Raw genomic sequence first — 20,049 nt, forward strand, 5'->3', positions numbered from 1 at the left:
TTGGACATGTGCAGAGGAGGGACCCAGGGTATATAGGGAGAAGGATGCTGAGGATGGAGCCACCAGGCAGGAGAAGAAGAGGGAGGCCAAAGAGGAGGTTCATGGATGTGCTGAGAGAGGACATGCAGGTGGTTGGTGTGACAGAGGAAGATACAGAGGACAGGGTGAGATGGAAACGATTGATCTGCTGTGGCGACCCCTAACAGGAACAGCCGAAAGACGAAGAAGAAGCATTTTCCTATGCCCCCCCCCCATATCAGGGTGGTGGTGGCCAAGTATTTAAGTGTGTTTGTTTCAAATGTTTCAGGTTCCTGGTTCCAAACCTACCCCTGCCTATTCTCCATGTAATATGGAGTTGCATCAGGAAAGGGCATCCGGTTTGAAACTTGTGCCAAGTCAACATGCAGATCCACCTCAAATCTTTGGCGGCAACCCCAAGTGAGAACAAGGGAGCAGCTGAAGGGCCCATGGCGTGGGGGACAGACTGAATGCTGGACACAAATGCAGACTTACAGACTCAGAGGGTGGAGTATCAGAAGGCTTTATCTTGGAACACAGGCGAGGATATGGTACACAAGTGGTCAGTCAGGGACACAGAAGTACAGGAGAGCACAAAGCAAAAAGGCGTGGTCAAACATGCTGGGTTCAGTGGCACAGCAAGACAGTATAACACAGGCTGAGGCAAAAAGGCAAGGTCAAAAAAACGAGCAAGGTTGTAACCGGCAAAACACAATGATCAAGAACTACAAAAATACACAGGCAGGACCTAAGACAAGAAGTGCAACAAACGAGCAGTGTGGGAGAGAACCAGGTGGGCTGAAATACAAGGTGTGGTGATCAAGGTAAGTGAGAATAGGTGTGTGGGAAAACAAAGATGAGAGAGGACAGGTGCAGATAGTGCAATAACGCAAAGCAGACAGACTCAGAGGGAAGATGTGGGGCAAGATAGTGCAGAGACAGAAACACAAAGCAGAGTGGAGAGGAGTGAGAGCAGGAGCAAAAAGACAGACAAAAGGCATACAGAATTGTAACCAAGACATTAAAGGCTGGGGCAGAAACTAAACTGGAACTCGCAATGTGGCAAAAGTATAACAGCTAATACCACTAATGACTACACAGAAAAGAAATGATAAACAGAGCATAAAACCAGTAACAAAAGTAATATGCACAGAAAAGAGACAATCAGAACCAAGACAAGACTACACAAGTGACTAAAATAAAATGACTAGATAAATACAACCAGAGACTGAAATCCTGCTAAACAGAAAATCAAAGACTAATGGCTCACAGATAAAAAGACAAAAGAGCACATGAGCCCAGATCCAGGGCAAATCATGACAGTAGTCCCCCAAAATGGCCGACCCAGACGGCCACAAAAAGCAAACCCAACAAACAGAGCAACCACAGGCGTACAGGACGGGGCTAGAAGGTGGCACAGCCAAACTGGGGAACCGGAGGAAAGCAACAGAACCACCCCCCCCCCCCCCCCCCCCCCCCCCAACAACAAGATCAAAATCCAGGAGACTGAACGGCCGTCTAAGAGAAACAAATTACCAGAGGCCAAAGTAGAGTCAGAACAAAGGCGACCCACCAGTTTAAAAAAATGAGGGCGTGGGGCCATTGCATGGTTGACATAAACCAGTCAGAAGATAAAGGTCCCCAGGTCTACAATGGGCCACCAAGAAAACCCGGAGGTCGGATGTGAGGGTAACCAGGCCCAGCAAAAGTCAAATGGTCCATCATACAATGTACAGTGGTCTGTGGCAGAGGCTGAAAGACAACGGGGCAGTAAGTGATAATAGGAGTAGAAATGGGAGGACGACCATGAGGCCTATCAAAGTGCTTAGGAACAGCAGGAAGACGGTTGTGAGGTATTTTAAGGTCTATAGGTGAGTCCAGGGGTCAGCCACAAGGCCCACAAAGGTCTCCAGATGAATCAGGGGAACAGGGATGAGAGTCATGGGGAGGACAAGGGTCAGACATATGACATAAAAACCAGAAAAAACAAAACCTCATCAGGACAACGGACTGACTGAGCCACTGGAGGAAGGAGGGAGACACAAAATTAACCAGTGAAACGAGAGAGGAGAGCACCTGCGGAAAAACAAGACCAATTAACACCCAGGGGAACCAAAACCACATAATACCAGAACATAAAAAACAAGAAACCCAATGCCACAATTGACACTGGAGGGAACCAACAGTGAATAAATCCACAAAAGGACTGCGAGGTAAGCAACCGAAAATATGACATGAGGGACGAACTAGCTGCACTAAAGAATAGAAAAAATATTCAAAACAAAATGAGATACTACCAGAGCCGGTGAAAACTAACAGACTGGTAAATGAACTAAATGGGTGGCATAAGTGTTTACCCAGAAAAAGTAGGAGGTGCAAAAATTGACAAGACCAACTTAGGGGCCAAAAAATAGGAAAACCAATAACAGAACTGCAAGAGGTGCTAACCGACTGTGGGTGGGTGAAAAAATTTCCGCTTAAGTGAAGAACGTAAAAAATGAAAAAAAAAAAAAAAACCCACACCAAAACACTGCTAGGGCCATGGACAAAAAATCTACTTGAAAAAGGACTGCATGAGGTGTTGAACTGCTTTCTAAGAGAACGCAAAAGGAGAGAAAACCCACAAAACACACATAGGTGGTGATCAAGCTTGGAACAATTTACATTTGGGCTGCCTGAAGCGCGAACAGAATGCAGACGTGGGAAATGAACTTGCTTAATCATTGAATACAAAAAGGAAACATTCACCAAAATGGAACACTGTAAGAACTGCAGAAACCACATAGCACAAACGAATTAACAAAAAAGCTACGCTGGGAAATGAACTGCTTGAAGACAGAATGCAAACAGTACCAGTACCAACAAAATTGATTGGGAGGGTGACTAAAACCTGAGGACTTAATGAAGGTCCTGGGAGAAAAATTCAGCAATCGAAGAAATTAGTGTTATCTGTAAATAATGTACTTTTTTCCAACAGCTTTTAAACTGAGTAAAAAAAAAAAACATTGATAAACAAAATAAATAACTGGCCCTAAAATCGAACCTTGTAGCACTTCACATATCAAACATTTCTGAAATGTTACTTAAACATGTTAAGTCCTGACCTGTAATGCTGCAACGTATGTGTGTCATGGTTGTTGCTGTTTTGACCATTTTGGGTAATGCAACTCCTAAATCTCAGATCCTTACCACCACCTACTTTAAGTATGTTTAATTCACTTGCTGTTCCACAGCCTGATGTCACTGCAAACGCCCCAGCACACACTGCATCATGCAACTGTTTTCAAATCTTGCTATTTCCTTTTTTGTCCTTACAGAGTTAACCCACACCATGTTGAAAGAAAACAAACGATTTTGCATTAGACCTCAAGATTCACACAGTGAGTATGACTCACTGTCAGCTTATACAACACAAACCTTCAAAGTTCTCTCAACACTCGTCTCCTATTTTCCCTCCTTTTGTCACTGCACTCCTATCTCTCTCCATTTTTTTCACCATCGTGAAAACTCTCAAGGGTAGACGGAATGTCCTCTTCCATTTGGCTGCTATTTTGGGCTCCATGTCAATAACATATGAGTCACCACACCCTCCAAAAGCGTGGACACAATCACTAAAAAAAAGTTACTATTAATACAGTGATCATCTCATCCATTTCTTGCTAACTGTGAATCACTAGTCTGCAATTTGAATAGATGTCCAGACAAGGGTGCATGCACATTTAAACAAAGCCTTGAACTGTAAGCACTTTTTCAAAAAGATCACACTTTTGTGAGCCTATTTTTATAGACTGCTATTAAAGCATTTTCAACAAACAATATATAGGCTCAGAGATTCTTTCCCCTATTTCACATATCCCATTTTATCAACTGGAATACGTTGTGGGTAGAGTGTCTGCTTCTTTTCATTGAAAGTTCTGTTAAAACAGAGATGGACAATCAGGGTCAAGAAGGTATTATATGCTGGTCTAGAAATATTTAGAAAATCTATTTTTTAATTTAATATTTTCATTCATGTTACCTGTATTTTATAAAAAATTTAATGAAAATCTATGTACTGTATGATTGTACCATTTAACTCTTCATTTACCTCTACTGGTGGTTGGCTCTCACTGCGGTATTGTATCACTTCCTGTTCCGGAGCACAGCGGTGTTTTGCTGTATCTGTTAGCTGTTTAATCTGCGCAGTTAGATTGATCTAGTTAACTAGATAACGATTTGTTTCACAATGTAATCTTCACGTGCCTTAACTAAAGCACTCCCTCTGCTGAATCACCTCTAAATTATTTACACATTATTCACTTTGTGTGTTTTTAAGAATCCACTAGCTTAGCGCAGCTACTAGCTCTTAGCCGGTTTAGCATGGCGGCTTCTCGTGTCTCTCCCGCACTTTTCTGCTCTGGGTGTGAAATGTTTAGTTATTCCTTGGCCTCCTTTAGCAGTAATGGTACTTGTAATAAGTGTATCTTATTTGTAGCTTTGGAGGCCAGGCTGGGCGAACTGGAGACTCGGCTCCGCACCTTGGAAAATCCTACAGCTAGCCAGGCCCCTGTAGTTGGTGCGGACCAAGGTAGCTTAGCCGCCGTTAGTTCCCCTCCAGCAGATCCCGAGCAGCCGGGAAAGCAGGCCGACTGGGTGACTGTGAGGAGGAAGCGTAGTCCTAAACAGAAGCTCCGTGTACACCGCCAACCCGTTCACATCTCTAACCGTTTTTCCCCACTCTGCGACACACCCGCCGAGGATCAAACTCTGGTTATTGGCGACTCTGTTTTGAGAAATGTGAAGTTAGCGACACCAGCAACCATAGTCAATTGTCTTCCGGGGGCCAGAGCAGGCGACACTGAAGGAAATTTGAAACTGCTGGCTAAGGCTAAGCGTAAATTTGGTAAGATTGTAATTCACGTCGGCAGTAATGACACCCGGTTATGCCAATCAAAGGTCACTAAAATTAATATTGAATCGGTGTGTAACTTTGCAAAAACAATGTCGGACTCTGTAGTTTTCTCTGGGCCCCTCCCCAATCGGGCCGGGAGTGACATGTTTAGCCGCATGTTCTCCCTGAATTGCTGGCTGTCTAAGTGGTGTCCAAAAAATGAGGTGGGCTTCATAGATAATTGGCAAAGCTTCTGGCGAAAACCTGGTCTTGTTAGGAGAGACGGCATCCATCCCACTTTGGATGGAGCAGCTCTCATTTCTAGAAATCTGGCCAATTTTCTTAAATCCTCCAAACCGTGACTATCCAGGGTTGGGACCAGGAAGCAGAGTTGTAGTCTTACACACCTCTCTGCAGCTTCTCTCCCCCTGCCATCCCCTCATTACCCCATCCCCATAGAGACGGTGCCTGCTCCCAGACCACCAATAACCAACAAAAATCTATTTAAGCATAAAAATTCAAAAAGAAAAAATAATATAGCACCTTCAACTGCACCACAGACTAAAACAGTTAAATGTGGTCTATTAAACATTAGATCTCTCTCTTCTAAGTCCCTGTTAGTAAATGATATAATAATTGATCAACAAATTGATTTATTCTGCCTTACAGAAACCTGGTTACAGCAGGATGAATATGTTAGTTTAAATGAGTCAACACCCCCGAGTCACACTAACTGCCAGAACGCTCGTAGCATGGGCCGAGGCGGAGGATTAGCAGCAATCTTCCACTCCAGCTTATTAATTAATCAAAATCCAGACAGAGCTTTAATTCATTTGAAAGCTTGACTCTTAGTATTGTCCATCCAAATTGGAAGTCCCCAAAACCAGTTTTATTTGTTGTTATCTATCGTCCACCTGGTCGTTACTGTGAGTTTCTCTGTGAATTTTTGGACCTTTTGTCTGACTTAGTGCTTAGCTCAGATAAGATAATTATAGTGGGCGATTTTAACATCCACACAGATGCTGAGAATGACAGCCTCAACACTGCATTTAATCTATTGTTAGACTCGATTGGCTTTGCTCAAAATGTAAATGAGTCCACCCACCACTTTAATCATACCTTAGATCTTGTTCTGACTTATGGTATGGAAATTGAAGACTTAACAGTATTCCCTGAAAACCCCCGTCTGATCATTTCTTAATAAAATTTACATTTACTCTGATGGACTACCCAGCAGTGGGGAATAAGTTTCATTACAGTAGAAGTCTTTCAGAAAGCGTTGTAACTAGGTTTAAGGATATGATTCCTTCTTTATGTTCTCCAATGCCATATACCAACACAGGGCAGAGTAGCTACCTAAACTCTGTGAGTGACATAGATTATCTTGTCAATAGTTTTATATCCTCATTGAGGACAACTTTGGATGCTGTAGCTCCTCTGAAAAAGAGAGCCTTAAATCAGAAGTGCCTGACTCCGTGGTGTAACTCACAAACTCGCAGCTTAAAGCAGATAACCTGTAAGTTGGAGAGGAAATGGCGTCTCACTAATTTAGAAGATCTTAGCCTAGAAAAAGAGTCTGTTGCTCTATAAAAAAGCCCTCCGTAAAGCTAGGACATCTTACTACTCATCACTAATTGAAGAAAATAAGAACAACCCCAGGTTTCTTTTCAGCACTGTAGCCAGGCTGACAAAGAGTCAGAGCTCTATTGAGCCGAGTATTCCTTTAACTTTAACTAGTAATGACTTCATGACTTTCTTTGCTAATAAAATTTTAACTATTAGAGAAAAAATTACTCATAACCATCCCAAAGACATATCATTCTCTTTGGCTGCTTTCAGTGATGCCGGTATTTGGTTAGACTCTTTCTCTCCGATTGTTCTGTCTGAGTTATTTTCATTAGTTACTTCCTCCAAACCATCAACATGTATATTAGACCACATTCTTACCAGGCTGCTCAAGGAAGCCCTACCATTAATTAATGCTTCGATCTTAAATATGATCAATCTGTCTTTATTAGTTGGCTATGTACCACAGGCTTTTAAGGTGGCAGTAATTAAACCATTACTTTAAAAGCCATCACTTGACCCAGATATCTTAGCTAATTATAGGCCAATCTCCAACCTTCCTTTTCTCTCAAAAATTCTTGAAAAGGTAGTTGTAAAACAGCTAACTGATCATCTGCAGAGGAATGGTCTATTTGAAGAGTTTCAGTCAGGGTTTAGAATTCATCATAGTACAGAAACAGCATTAGTGAAGGTTACAAATGATCTTCTTATGGCCTCAGACAGTGGACTCATCTCTGTGCTTGTTCTGTTAGACCTCAGTGCTGCTTTTGATACTGTTGACCATAAAATTTTATTACAGAGATTAGAGCATGCCATAGGTATTAAAGGCACTGTGTTGAGGTGGTTTGAATCATATTTATCCAACAGATTACAATTTGTTCATGTAAATGGGGAATCTTCTTCACAGACTAAGGTTAATTATGGAGTTCCACAAGGTTCTGTGCTAGGACCAATTTTATTCACTTTATACATGCTTCCCTTAGGCAGTATTATTAGACAGCATTGCTTAAATTTTCATTGTTACGCAGATGATACCCAGCTTTATCTATCCATGAAGCCAGAGGACACCAATTAGCTAAACTGCAGGATTGTCTTACAGACATAAAGACATGGATGACCTCTAATTTCCTGCTTTTAAACTCAGATAAAACTGAAGTTATTGTACTTGGCCCCACAAATCTTAGAAACATGGTGTCTAACCAGATCCTTACTCTGGATGGCATTACCCTGACCTCTAGTAATACTGTGAGAAATCTTGGAGTCATTTTTGATCAGGATATGTCATTCAATGCGCATATTAAACAAATATGTAGGACTACTTTTTTGCATTTGTGCAATATCTCTAAAATTAGAAAGGTCTTGTCTCAGAGTGATGCTGAAAAACTAATTCATGCATTTATTTCCTCTAGGCTGGACTATTGTAATTCATTATTATCAGGTTGTCCTAAAAGTTCCCTGAAAAGCCTTCAGTTAATTCAAAATGCTGCAGCTAGAGTACTGACAGGGACTAGAAGGAGAGAGCATATCTCACCCATATTGGCCTCTCTTCATTGGCTTCCTGTTAATTCTAGAATAGAATTTAAAATTCTTCTTCTTACTTATAAGGTTTTGAATAATCAGGTCCCATCTTATCTTAGGGACCTCATAGTACCATATCACCCCAATAGAGCGCTTTGCTCTCAGACTGCAGGCTTACTTGTAGTTCCTAGGGTTTGTAAGAGTAGAATGGGAGGCAGAGCCTTCAGCTTTCAGGCTCCTCTCCTCTGGAACCAGCTCCCAATTCGGATCAGGGAGACAGACACCCTCTCTGCTTTTAAGATTAGGCTTAAAACTTTCCTTTTTGCTAAAGCTTATATTTAGGGCTGGATCAGGTGACCCTGAACCATCCCTTAGTTATGCTGCTATAGACTTAGACTGCTGGGGGGTTCCCATGATGCACTGAGTGTTTCTTTCTCTTTTTGCTCTGTATGCACCACTCTGCATTTAATCATTAGTGATTGATCTCTGCTCCCCTCCACAGCATGTCTTTTTCCTGGTTCTCTCCCTCAGCCCCAACCAGTCCCAGCAGAAGACTGCTCCTCCCTGAGCCTGGTTCTGCTGGAGGTTTCTTCCTGTTAAAAGGGAGTTTTTCCTTCCCACTGTCGCCAAGTGCTTGCTCACAGGGGGTCGTTTTGACCGTTGGGGTTTTTCCGTAATTATTGTATGGCTTTGCCTTACAATATAAAGCGCCTTGGGGCAACTGTTTGTTGTGATTTGGCGCTATATAAATAAAATTGATTTGATTTGATTTGATAAAGAAAGGAGGATGAGCACCTATGGTAAATTTAATGTGTTATATGTATTTTTTACATTTGAATTTAAATTTATTTTCATTTATATAGTGCCAAGGTTGCCTCAAGGGGCTTCACAGAAGTAAGGTCTAACCTTATACTAACCCCCAGAGCAACAGTGGTAAGAAAAAACTCCCTCTGAGGAAGAAACCTCAAGCAGACCAGACTCAAAGGGGTGACCCTCTGCTTGGGCCATGCTACAGACACAAAAAACAATTCACAAAACGAACATACTATGATTGCTATTGATTATTGCTCATCACAGGGGTGATGGCCAAGTGGTTAGTGCACTTGGTTTCAGTGCGGAAGGTTCCCGAATTAAACCCCACCCCTCTTCATGTAATATGGAGTTGCATTAGGAAGGACATCTGGTGTAAAATTTGTGCCAAATCAATGTAGAGATCCACCTCAGATGGCAATTCCAAACCTGATGCCATACAGTGACTTCTTTGTGTACACTGCCATCTGTTTTTCTTAGTCCAGTGAAAATTTGCAACAGAAATTTGTTGAGCTCCTCATCCAACAGTGGTTGCACTTCACCTAGAGATACCCCAGATGGCTTATGGCATAGTGGATTTGTTTTTGCTTTTGTGTTAAAAGAATGAGCAGCGTCAGTAAACGTGCACGGTACACGCGAGGTGGTTGCAGCGTGCAATAGTACAGATCATATGGAACTAAATTTGCACACTAAATGAACCAGAATTGCACACTATGGAGCACAATGCTAAATGGGACGAATGATCAATAACACGTGACATACAAAACACCAATCAAATGACAAGGATCTATTCAGCCGTTATATAATATAAAACAGTTTGAGTGTCTGCATCATTTATGATTTTATTGCTTATTCTTTTTCCAGTTCACCATATCAGGCTTGACTTTCTCTGACAATCATATGCTCATGAACATACACATGTTCTGAAGTATTTGTGAGATGTGCTCATTGTCACGTCATACTCTCCCCTTCTAAATGATAGTTCTTGTATGGGAAAAGTTGCATCCATGGCTTTGAGAAAATGTACTGGCATAAAAGACAAGAGGCAAGGCTGGAGATGGTATGATTTCTTGAAAAGAATGGACAGGATTAGGAGTGAGCATATTAGAGGGAATCTATAGCTGGGAGAGTTTGGAGACAAAATGGAAAATGACACTGAGTTGATTTGAAACTGTACAGAGGATGAACATGGGGTATATCAGAAGAAGGATGCTGAGGATGGAGCCAAGAGAGAGGAGGAGAAAAGGAAGGCCAAAGACGTTTATGGATGTGGTGAGGGAGGATATGCAGGTGGTTGGTGTGAAAGAGGAAGAAGAAGAGGACAGGATGTGATAGAGACAGATAATCTGCTGTGGTGACCCCCTAACAGCAGCAGCCGGAAGAAAAAACAGTTATAATAATTAATTTGTATCTCTCATCCACATGACTTGCCTTTGTATAGTTTGATTTAGTTACTTCTGAATGTGATTCATTTATTGTGGCGTAATTATTATGTCTGCCGCTTGAAAATCCGTGCTCTCGCATTCAACACCATTAGTGGGTGTGGTTCTACCAGTGATTTTTCCAGTAATATTCAAATACAGAACCATTCATTTACTGTAATAACACGCAAGCAACCAATAAAGAGGAACCATAAGACATCACAGGGCTGAGTCATGTCACTGGATATTTCTTGCCCACATATTTCTGTCAGTACGTTTTGTTTTTTTGAAAGGCATTCTGAAAGTTCTCTGGGCATTTGCATTTTAGATCAGAGGGATCATGTCAGTACTTATCAAAGAAAAAGAGACAGGCACAAACAATTATGAAGGCTGATAAGGCAGATATTTTGTATTCTTCTAACATGATCATTTCATTATTTTACCCCTGGGTTGAACTGAACAGCAGTTTTTATTTTACTTGACATACTTAACACAGTCTTACGTCATAAGCGCAGTTTGCATCACAGGAACCTTCCCACGTTTCTTTTTCCACAAGATCTGTCCTTTTTCATGCAATAAACTGCACCAAGGAACACAAATATATAATATGCTCACTACTGCACATACATGTCTTGGTATGATCAAGTTTTAAAATAGTTTGACCTTTACAATGAACTATTTTATGCTTGCTGGGTAGTTTCTGAAATGAGTTTGTGCATTATCCAATGATATCACAATGACAAAGTGAAATTATGAATATACCGTATATATTAATTTCCATTCCCACTTACTCCAATCATGGGGCAAGGGGGCTGGGTACACCCTGAATAGGATGCCAGTCTATCACGGGGCCACATGTAGACAGACAGATATATTCACACCCACCTACAATCAATTTAAAGTTTCCCCATTCACCTAACCTTTGGATGTGGGAGGAAGCCGAAGCACCCGGAGGGAACCCATGCAAACACAGAAAGGCCCATGTGGGAAGTGATCCCATGGCTTTTATATATATATATATATATATATATATATATATATATATCTCAACCCAGTCTCACGGCAAGTCGTGATTCAGCACAAAATATACATTAATCTATTGGCTCATGATATTGTGAAGAAAAGTGCCTCATTGTCATCACAGCACGAATTCATTCTAATTCATTCCGTGATGGCTGCATGAAATTAAAAGTGAAGTGGGGGGAGGTGGTTATGGTTAGGGTTGGGGGAAGGAGTACGGTTAGTAATAGTGAGTTTAAAAAAAACCCGTCATGAAAATTTGACTCAATTCGTGACAGGAGCACAAAAAAATGGGTGACTGGGCTATATATATATATATATATATATATATATATATATATATATATATATATATATATATATACATATACACACACACACTCAACAAAAATATAAACGCAACACTTTTGGTTTTGCTCCCATTTTGTATGAGATGAACTCAAAGATCTAAAACTTTTTCCACATACATAATATCACCATTTCCCTCAAATATTGTTCACAAACCAGTCGAAATCTGTGATAGTGAGCACTTCTTCTTTGCTGAGATAGTCCATCCCACCTCACAGGTGTGGCATACCAAAATGGTGATTAGACACCATGATTAGTGCACAGGTGTACCTTAGACTGCCCACAATAAAAGGCCACTCTGAAAGGTGCAGTTTTGTTTTATTTGGGGGGGATACCAGTCAGTATCTGGTGTGACCACCATTTGCCTCATGCAGTACAACACATCTCCTTCGCATCATCCGTGAAGAGAACACCTCTCCAACGTGCCAAATGCCAGCGAATGTGAGCATTTGCCCACTCAAGTCGGTTACGACGACGAACTGGAGTCAGGTCGAGACCCCGATGAGGACGACGAGCATGCAGATGAGCTTCCCTGAGACGGTTTCTGACAGTTTGTGCAGAAATTCTTTGGTTATGCAAACCGATTGTTTCAGCAGCTGTCCGAGTGGCTGGTCTCAGACGATCTTGGAGGTGAACATGTTGGATGTGGAGGTCCTGGGCTGGTGTGGTTACACGTGGTCTGCGGTTGTGAGGCTGATTGGATGTACTGCCAAATTCTCTGAAACGACTTTGGAGACGGCTTATGGTTGAGACATGAACATTCAATACACGAGCAACAGCTCTGGTTGACATTCCTGCTGTCAGCATGCCAACTGCACACTCCCTCAAATCTTGCGACATCTGTGGCATTGTGCTGTGTGATAAAACTGCACCTTTCAGAGTGGCCTTTTATTGTGGGCAGTCTAAGGCACACCTGTGCACTAATCATGGTGTCTAATCAGCATCTTGGTATGGCACACCTGTGAGGTGGGATGGATTATCTCAGCAAAGGAGAAGTGCTCACTATCACAGATTTAGACTGGTTTGTGAACAATATTTGAGAGAAATGGTGATATTGTGTATGTGGAAAAAGTTTTAGATCTTTGAGTTCATCTCATACAAAATGGGAGCAAAACCAAAAGTGTTGCATTTATATTTTTGTTGAGTGTATATATATATATATATATATATATGTGTGTGTGTGTGTGTGTGTGTGTGTGTGTGTGTGTGTGTGTGTGTGTGTATGTGTGCGGAAGGTTCCCAGTTCAAATCCCACCCCTTGCCAAATTTCTCCATGTAATGTGGAGTTGCGTCAGGAAGGGCATCAGGAAGGGCACAAAACTTGTGCCAATTCAACATGCTTATCCACCTTGGATTTGCTGTGGGGACCCTGAGTGTAAAACAAGGGAGCAGCCAAAATGACTTACTTATATATATGTAAATATATATAGCGTATATAGCATATAGCAGGAAACCGATGGATTGCCTACTAGGGAATGCAGTCTTGCCCCAAGTGAAGGAGTTCAAGTACCTCGGGGTCTTGTTCATGGAGAATTGGCACAGCAGGGGCGGTATTGCACTCGCCTCACTCGATGTTCGGTATTATGTAATAGCACACTGTCGTCTCCACGTGTTACTGAGCTGTTGTCCATTGATAAACCCGCCCCCAGGGAAACACGCTGATATAAAGTTCCATGTGCTGCCAAAAAACTGTGACTCCACTGTGAATTATATTATATTATATTATAGATATATTATATCTATTAGATAAGAAACCGACACTTTTATTTTTTTTTAAACTATATGGATTTGAATGACGTGCGATTACACCAATCATGCTTGAACGAGAAATTAAGATGGTTTTTGGTGAAAAGTTTAACGGCTGATGAGAGATTATGGGGTGTTTCTGTCGCTGTAAGGACTTCCCACGGAGCGGGACGTCGCGCAGCGCTTCCAGGCGCCGTCGTCGGCCTGTTTTGACCTGAAAACATCCTAATTTAAGGCTTAATTCACCCAGGACGTCGTGAGAGAACAGAGAAGATTCAGAAGAGGCCGGCATGAGGACTTTATGCGAACATTCCACTGTTTAAGGACATTTTTTAATGAAAGACGTGCGCGCAAATTCGCCGAGACATTTCCGTGACGACTCGGCGAATCTGTGTGCGCAGCGACAGGAAAAACACCTCCGTGTTGAAAACCATTTGTAAAATTCAGGCGGCTTTTGATGGCTTTCAACAAGTGAGTAACTGAGAAATTGTTTAACAGCTTGGGCATGTTCCAACTTGCCCGTTAAGGTTTGGTGTTTTTCCTGTCGCGACCTCCCGCGGTCGGATCCGGCCCGACATGCGACTCTGCCCGCACGTTCTTTCATTACAAAATGTCCGTTAACAATGGAATGTCCGAATAAACTCCTCATGCCGACTTCTTCTGAAAGTTCTTTGTTCTCTGACGACTTACTGGGTCAACAGAGCCTGAAATGTGGAAGTTTTCAACTTGAAACGGCGAGACGTTGCCGCCTCGAAGCGCAGATCGCCGTCAAGCGCCGTGGGCTGTCCTTATGGCGACACTACCAGACCAAAATCTCTCATCAGCCGTTAAAATTTTTACCGAAAACCAGCTGAATTTATCGAATGGTGTCCACTCAGTTGTGCCTTACAGTTTTGAAAAAATTTTGATCAAACAAAGCAGCAGTCTCTGAGCTATTCCTAAACAATGAAAAAATCGACGAGAGGGTGGGCCACTCCTCACTCAAAGACTGCCCACAGGCGAATGACGTAACCGACAGGCGTGAAAAAACTCTCGCATGCCCATGAGGGTTCAAGCATGTCTGATGTAATCACACGTGATTCAAATCCATATGGTTTTTGAAAAAATAATAAGGTCGGATACTTTTCTAATAGACCTCGTATATCTTTTTTCCTCTTCAAGACTTTTATTTATTTTGACAGGTGCAACTTATTCTAGAAAATGTGTTAGTATGGAATAATGGTGTTGTTATACTTTGAAAGAATGTACAGGGCAAATAGATGTATTTTTGTGGAACAGAATTTGGTTTTTATACAGGCATTCACCCTGTGTTACATTACCAGCTGTGTCACAGCTCTTTGGGTTCAGTCAACATTCTAGGAAAGGAAGGGCCTTTATTGTGGTTGTACATACATGGATACATAAAATGAAATTTCTCCTTTGCATTTAAACCAGCCTAATTACAGCTACATACAGTCCAACCACTAGGAGCAGTAGGCAGCCACAGTCCAGCACTGACTGACCAACTACAGATGGAGAGATGGTGTCTTGGTCAAGGACAGAGAAAGGAACATGAAACGTGTTTTTGATGGTGGGAGGAAACCGGAGTGTCCAGAGGAAACCCATACAGACAACGTGCAAACTCCACACAGAGAGGAACTGAGAATGGTTAGAATTGAACCCCAGACTTTCTTGCTGGGAGGCAAGATGAGCCACCATGCTGCACCATTTGAACACTGGTAAGTTCTTCTGGCATCTCCCTTTTTCACTTGGGGTCACCACAGCAGATCTGATATGGATCTGCATGTTGATTTGCACAAATTTGATGCCGGATGCCTTCCTGAAGCAACTCCATATCACATATTACAGTCGTCTTGAATAAGGAACCTTCTGCTTTTGGAAGTTGTTTGGCTGCCACTCTGCCACCCCGTCTGAAAACTAATGAAGCAAAGTTTAACTACAAGTACTGTAAGCAAATTCCCAAAATGTTTAAGACCAAAGTTATAAAAAATACCCATGGATACCCAGAGAGGTGCATAATACAATGACAGTCACTTCCAGTTTCTATCTGCCAACACAAATCTAATGTTATTTCAATAGCTACACTTCACTGAGACAAAGAGGGTACTGGCAACTGTGCAGCTTTTGGAGATCTAATCCCTCACAATGGTATCAGGCTGCACTAACAGGTGTGAAGTAATGGATGTCATTAGTCTGAACAGGAAAGTACCAGAGATGTATGAGGAAAGTACAGTAAACTGTATATCCACCCACGCAGTCCAAAGAAGACGGCTAATTAGGCAAAACAAATGAAAACTCTTGCTTGACTGACTCATTTCCAAAAGCAAACTAAATAATATGTCTATGAGTTTAATCAAATGCATTTGTACTTTTTGTTTGGTCTTCAAGATGTTTTGCGACTCATCTAAGTGACACCAGTCTGTTGTGACCACCATGTGGCACCATCAGAAAAAGAACTGGCTGAAAGATCTTGTTGATGTAATGCTGTGCTGTTAGATTTCCTTGGACAAAATCAGTTTTAATCTGAACTGAGAGCAGATGGCAGCCCAAATCACAACACTACCTCCAGTAAAATGATGGCTGTCCACGACACAGCGCGTAACGTTTTCCTGGACGTCAGCAAACTGAGTAGATTATCAGGATAATTGACACAGAGAAGTTGATTGATGCTTGACATCATCTGTTGACCATGTGACCTCCAGCTGCAGCCCATTGTTGCCTTGTATATCTGTTCTGGTGTGTTAAAATCTGAATGTGATACTGTCTTCTTACACACATGCCCACAGCTGTGAGATGTCTACAGACTGTTCTGTGATTCATTTGTCTTCACCTCATGTCAACAGAATCGGGGGCATTTACTTCAGCTGTCTGGAAATGATTCCAAACATGATGGAAGGAAATATCGTGGTTCTGTTTTTGAATTGTCACCTTTTGTGCACATGGTAGTGGTTGATCTGCCAAGAGTGTGAAAATGTTGATGGGTGCGCGTTAAAATGATGTGTAGCCTCCTGTTGTGGTCTTACAGCAGTCATCATTCCAATTTCTTTGTTTCTTTATGTTTCCTGTAGTTTTAACATGATGGCAATGAATGTTAGCACTAAAAATCAATGAGGGTTTTCCAGAGGACAACTTTAGACTTTACAGTTGTAAAACCATCCTGTTCATAATGCACATCCACAGTTGTGAAATAAATACCCTGGACTGTTTAAATGAAAGGGAACATTTTTTGAAAGAGTTTCTGAAAATCTGTTAATTTTGGCACTCATGCATTCTTATAAACAATATTTGAAAGTCATTTTTGTTTTAGGAAGGATATTCACATTCTAGTTTAGGATTTTGGCTGTTGTGTTTTCATTGCCCAGCGATATTTATATCTCGGCCCTCAGCCTTTGAGTTCGGAGGAGAGCTTATGAATGCATGAGGTCACTGGACAGAGGTGTTTAGCAATCCTGATATTTTTGCAGAAGAATGAAGGTCCAAGTGTTTATAGGGCAGCGTAGACTTATTTGAACCCCTGCACGATATCGTGGGATTTGACCACATCCGGGGACAGCCTGCAGGAACACGAGACTAATCCAGGGACGGAGTGTGGGAGTTTCAGCACAAACTATTCGGCCTGGCTCGGTAAACGTAAAAGCATACTTGCTGCCACCTAGTGGGTGTGCTCCACCTGGGGAGTAGTCTCTTCCCACAAATAGCGTCGCTTCTAACAGAAAAAATGGTGTACTGTTTTGTTTTTGGCTACAATCACCGAAATGTCATGAAAAGTTTTAGCCTACACACCTAGCCAGAGTAACTGCATTCTCTCGTCTGCACAACTGCCTCGACGTGTTTTCTGCGTCATAAACAAAACTGCAACACATGAACACCTTTCCACCGCATCGTCACTTTTTCTTTGCATTTTCATTTTGTTTGCCATGTAATTTGCCCAAAAATCCCAGAGAAAGTGCGGTGTTTCTGATGGGGACAGATGAGGGCTGTCCCAAATGTAGAAAAATTCTGTTATATTTTACCCCTTTAGCACCCGCCCTGAAACGAGACTGCAGTGACCAATTGTTCTGGTGCTTCCAGTCTTACTGTATGAGTGTGAAACTTGGACTATAGTAACCAAATGTGATGATTGGATTTTGTTACTAGGTCTCTTCAGAGGATCCTTGGGAGCCACTGGATTGACTTTGTGTCAAAGTAATGGTTACCAAAGGAGATGTACTAGTTGCAAAGTGGGGTAACGTCAGCTACATTATTATTGCCATGTGGTGCACACTGTGTGCTGGAACTGTGAGCATGATCCAGCACACAGTTGCATGAGTGCTGAAGATCCAAGCAACTGGAAAAGGCTAAAAGGATCCCTACATATTGCTGCAGATAGTCAGGTCCTTTAAAATCCAAGATATATTCAGTGATTTGGAAGTGTTCGCATATCTATCCCCTGATGTGTCTAAAGAAATCTTTTCTGTAAAAGTTATGACTTGCGTCAAACAGTCCTTATAGTATTTACTTTATCTAATTACTTGTGGGCTCTGAAAAATGGAGGTGCCATGTCTCCAAATGACACACCTGGTGGCACAAAGAGGTCAGACACAAATGCAGGATTCAGGACTCAGCTTAACAGGGTTTATTGTCAGGGCTAGCGTGGGTCGGTACACAAATACGCAGTCCAAAAACAGCAACAGCAACCGAAGCATAAGGCATAGACAAGATCCAAAAACAGGCAGACAGGTCGATACAAGCAAAACAGGACTGTGAAACTCTGAGAACAAACACTTGAAAGTGGCACAAGGCACAAGGAAAAGTGAGAAAAGAAAGAGGAGTGGCTAATCTAGGGGACGAGATCAGGAGGAAATGCACCACAGGTGTGTGAGGAAAGTTCCAGAATGGGGTGTGGCAAGCAGGAAGGGAGGACAAGAGGAACACACCCGACACCAAACAACATCAACACCACACCGACAAGAGAAATCCCTCCACAAAACCCCAGGTAAAGTTTTTATCACTGTCCAAATACTTATGGACCTGAAACTAAATGGACTAGACAAGACAAAAAGGAACATCGGAAAAGACATGATGGCACAGCAAGACAAACCAAGTACACAATGATTAATAAATGGACAAAGTTAACAGTAAGAAGCAACAAAAAAAGGTTTAAATATTTACAGGATATATGCTGCTTTGAAAGAAGTTATAGGCCCACTAAATGTACCATACAGACTCATGTGCACTTCCACATACATGCACGTGCATACATACGTGCATAGCCAGTACAAACGCCTATCACCTACATGGCTGCCAGGCAACACAGACAAGCTGCCTCGGCCCAATCCCGAACACCCACTGCAACGGCAGCGTTCCTCCCACCCCCACCGAACAAAAAACCACAGCAACAATGAGGTGCACTCTCTCCGGCAACCGACCACGCTGTTTGAAATATTTACTGGTGTGTTTTGGCTGCAGTTATCCACACCCTCACTGTGACACCCATGTCTGCACCAAACAAGTCACTTTCTGATTTAATCTCACAATCTTTTCTCGATGACAGTCATAAACAATACAGGGTTTTTGGGAAGTGGGGAGTCGATTTTCAACAATATTACTTAAAGAAAAAGAAAATCATCATGAGATCTCATTTACACACATGCACGCACACACACACACACACACACACACACACAGTGTGTGTGTGTGTGTGTGTGTGTGTGTGTGTAAATGAGATCTCATGACGTATTAAAAACATGATTCCACAGTGATGTGAATTTCGAGACCTGCGTAATATTAAATAACAGCTAGTGTGATAAAGTTCCTGAGTAATCAGAGTAATCAACGTCACTGCTCCTCCTAATGGTCACGTTTTTCAGCTCTCACTCACCCACACTGAACTTTTTCTTACACCCTTATTTCTTGGCGCTTCTGTTGATCATCCAGCACCTAAGCTCATCTCATGCGTCATCCTCTTTTTTCTTTGGAAGTCAGCTAACAGGCAGTCCATGTCATGATGACATTTCATACTGGGATCATTCACGTATTTTCACCATTTTTTATGTGTCACTGACATATTATCATTGCATTTTCTTTTTTGTAATGTATGCCAGGGGCGTCTAACTCTTCTCCTGGAGAGCACCTATACTTCAGGTTTTCCTAATTTTCCCCACTTAAGTGTGCTCAGCCAATCAAGAGCTGGGATACACCAGCATTATGAACTCAGGTAAATATGGCAACATGGAAGGCAGGTGATTTGCAGGACTGCGGCTGGACGCTCCATGGTGTATACCATGGACAAGAAAATCAGTCAGAGTTCAGATTATTTAAATGAAATTTTACACTTAAAGCCCCTTTCACACTGGGCCAACGTAGAGTTGCGTAATGCGCCATACAGACTACGTTGAGCTTATGCAGCCCTATGCCAAGTTTGCGCAGCCCTGCATGGCAGTATGCTAAGGGACGCACGGGGTCCACGAAATGGACGCAAAAAATTAAACATGTTTAATTATTTCGCAGACTTTTGGTGTAGCACACCAGACAGACTGCTTTACGCAAGTCTCCACAACACTCCACTAATGCACTACTGTGCACCATGCCTCTGCAATTGTACACAACCCTATGCCAGTCTGGCAAAGGTTTTTATCAGTACATACCTGCATTGCTAGATTTTATTCATCCCGCTGAACTTTGCTGGAACTGAAGCTTCAAAACCACATGAGAAGAAGAGGGGGGCCAAGCTTACATGTCTACTATAACTCC

General features: G+C 42.0%; 1 long non-coding RNA gene across 1 annotated transcript in view; it reads left to right on the forward strand.

Moving 5' to 3' along the window:
• LOC117529150 overlaps positions 1–20,049 on the forward strand; it is a 264,393-nt gene that overhangs the window by 79,746 nt on the left and 164,598 nt on the right. Inside the window, exons 2-3 of the long non-coding RNA XR_004565934.1 lie at positions 3,336–3,398; positions 17,259–17,263. This is a non-coding gene — a long non-coding RNA (uncharacterized LOC117529150). The remainder of the gene's footprint in view (positions 1–3,335; positions 3,399–17,258; positions 17,264–20,049) is intronic.

The sequence above is a fragment of the Thalassophryne amazonica genome, chromosome 2, assembly GCF_902500255.1.
Source record: "Thalassophryne amazonica chromosome 2, fThaAma1.1, whole genome shotgun sequence".
In the NCBI taxonomy this organism is placed as follows: Eukaryota; Metazoa; Chordata; class Actinopteri; order Batrachoidiformes; family Batrachoididae; genus Thalassophryne; species Thalassophryne amazonica.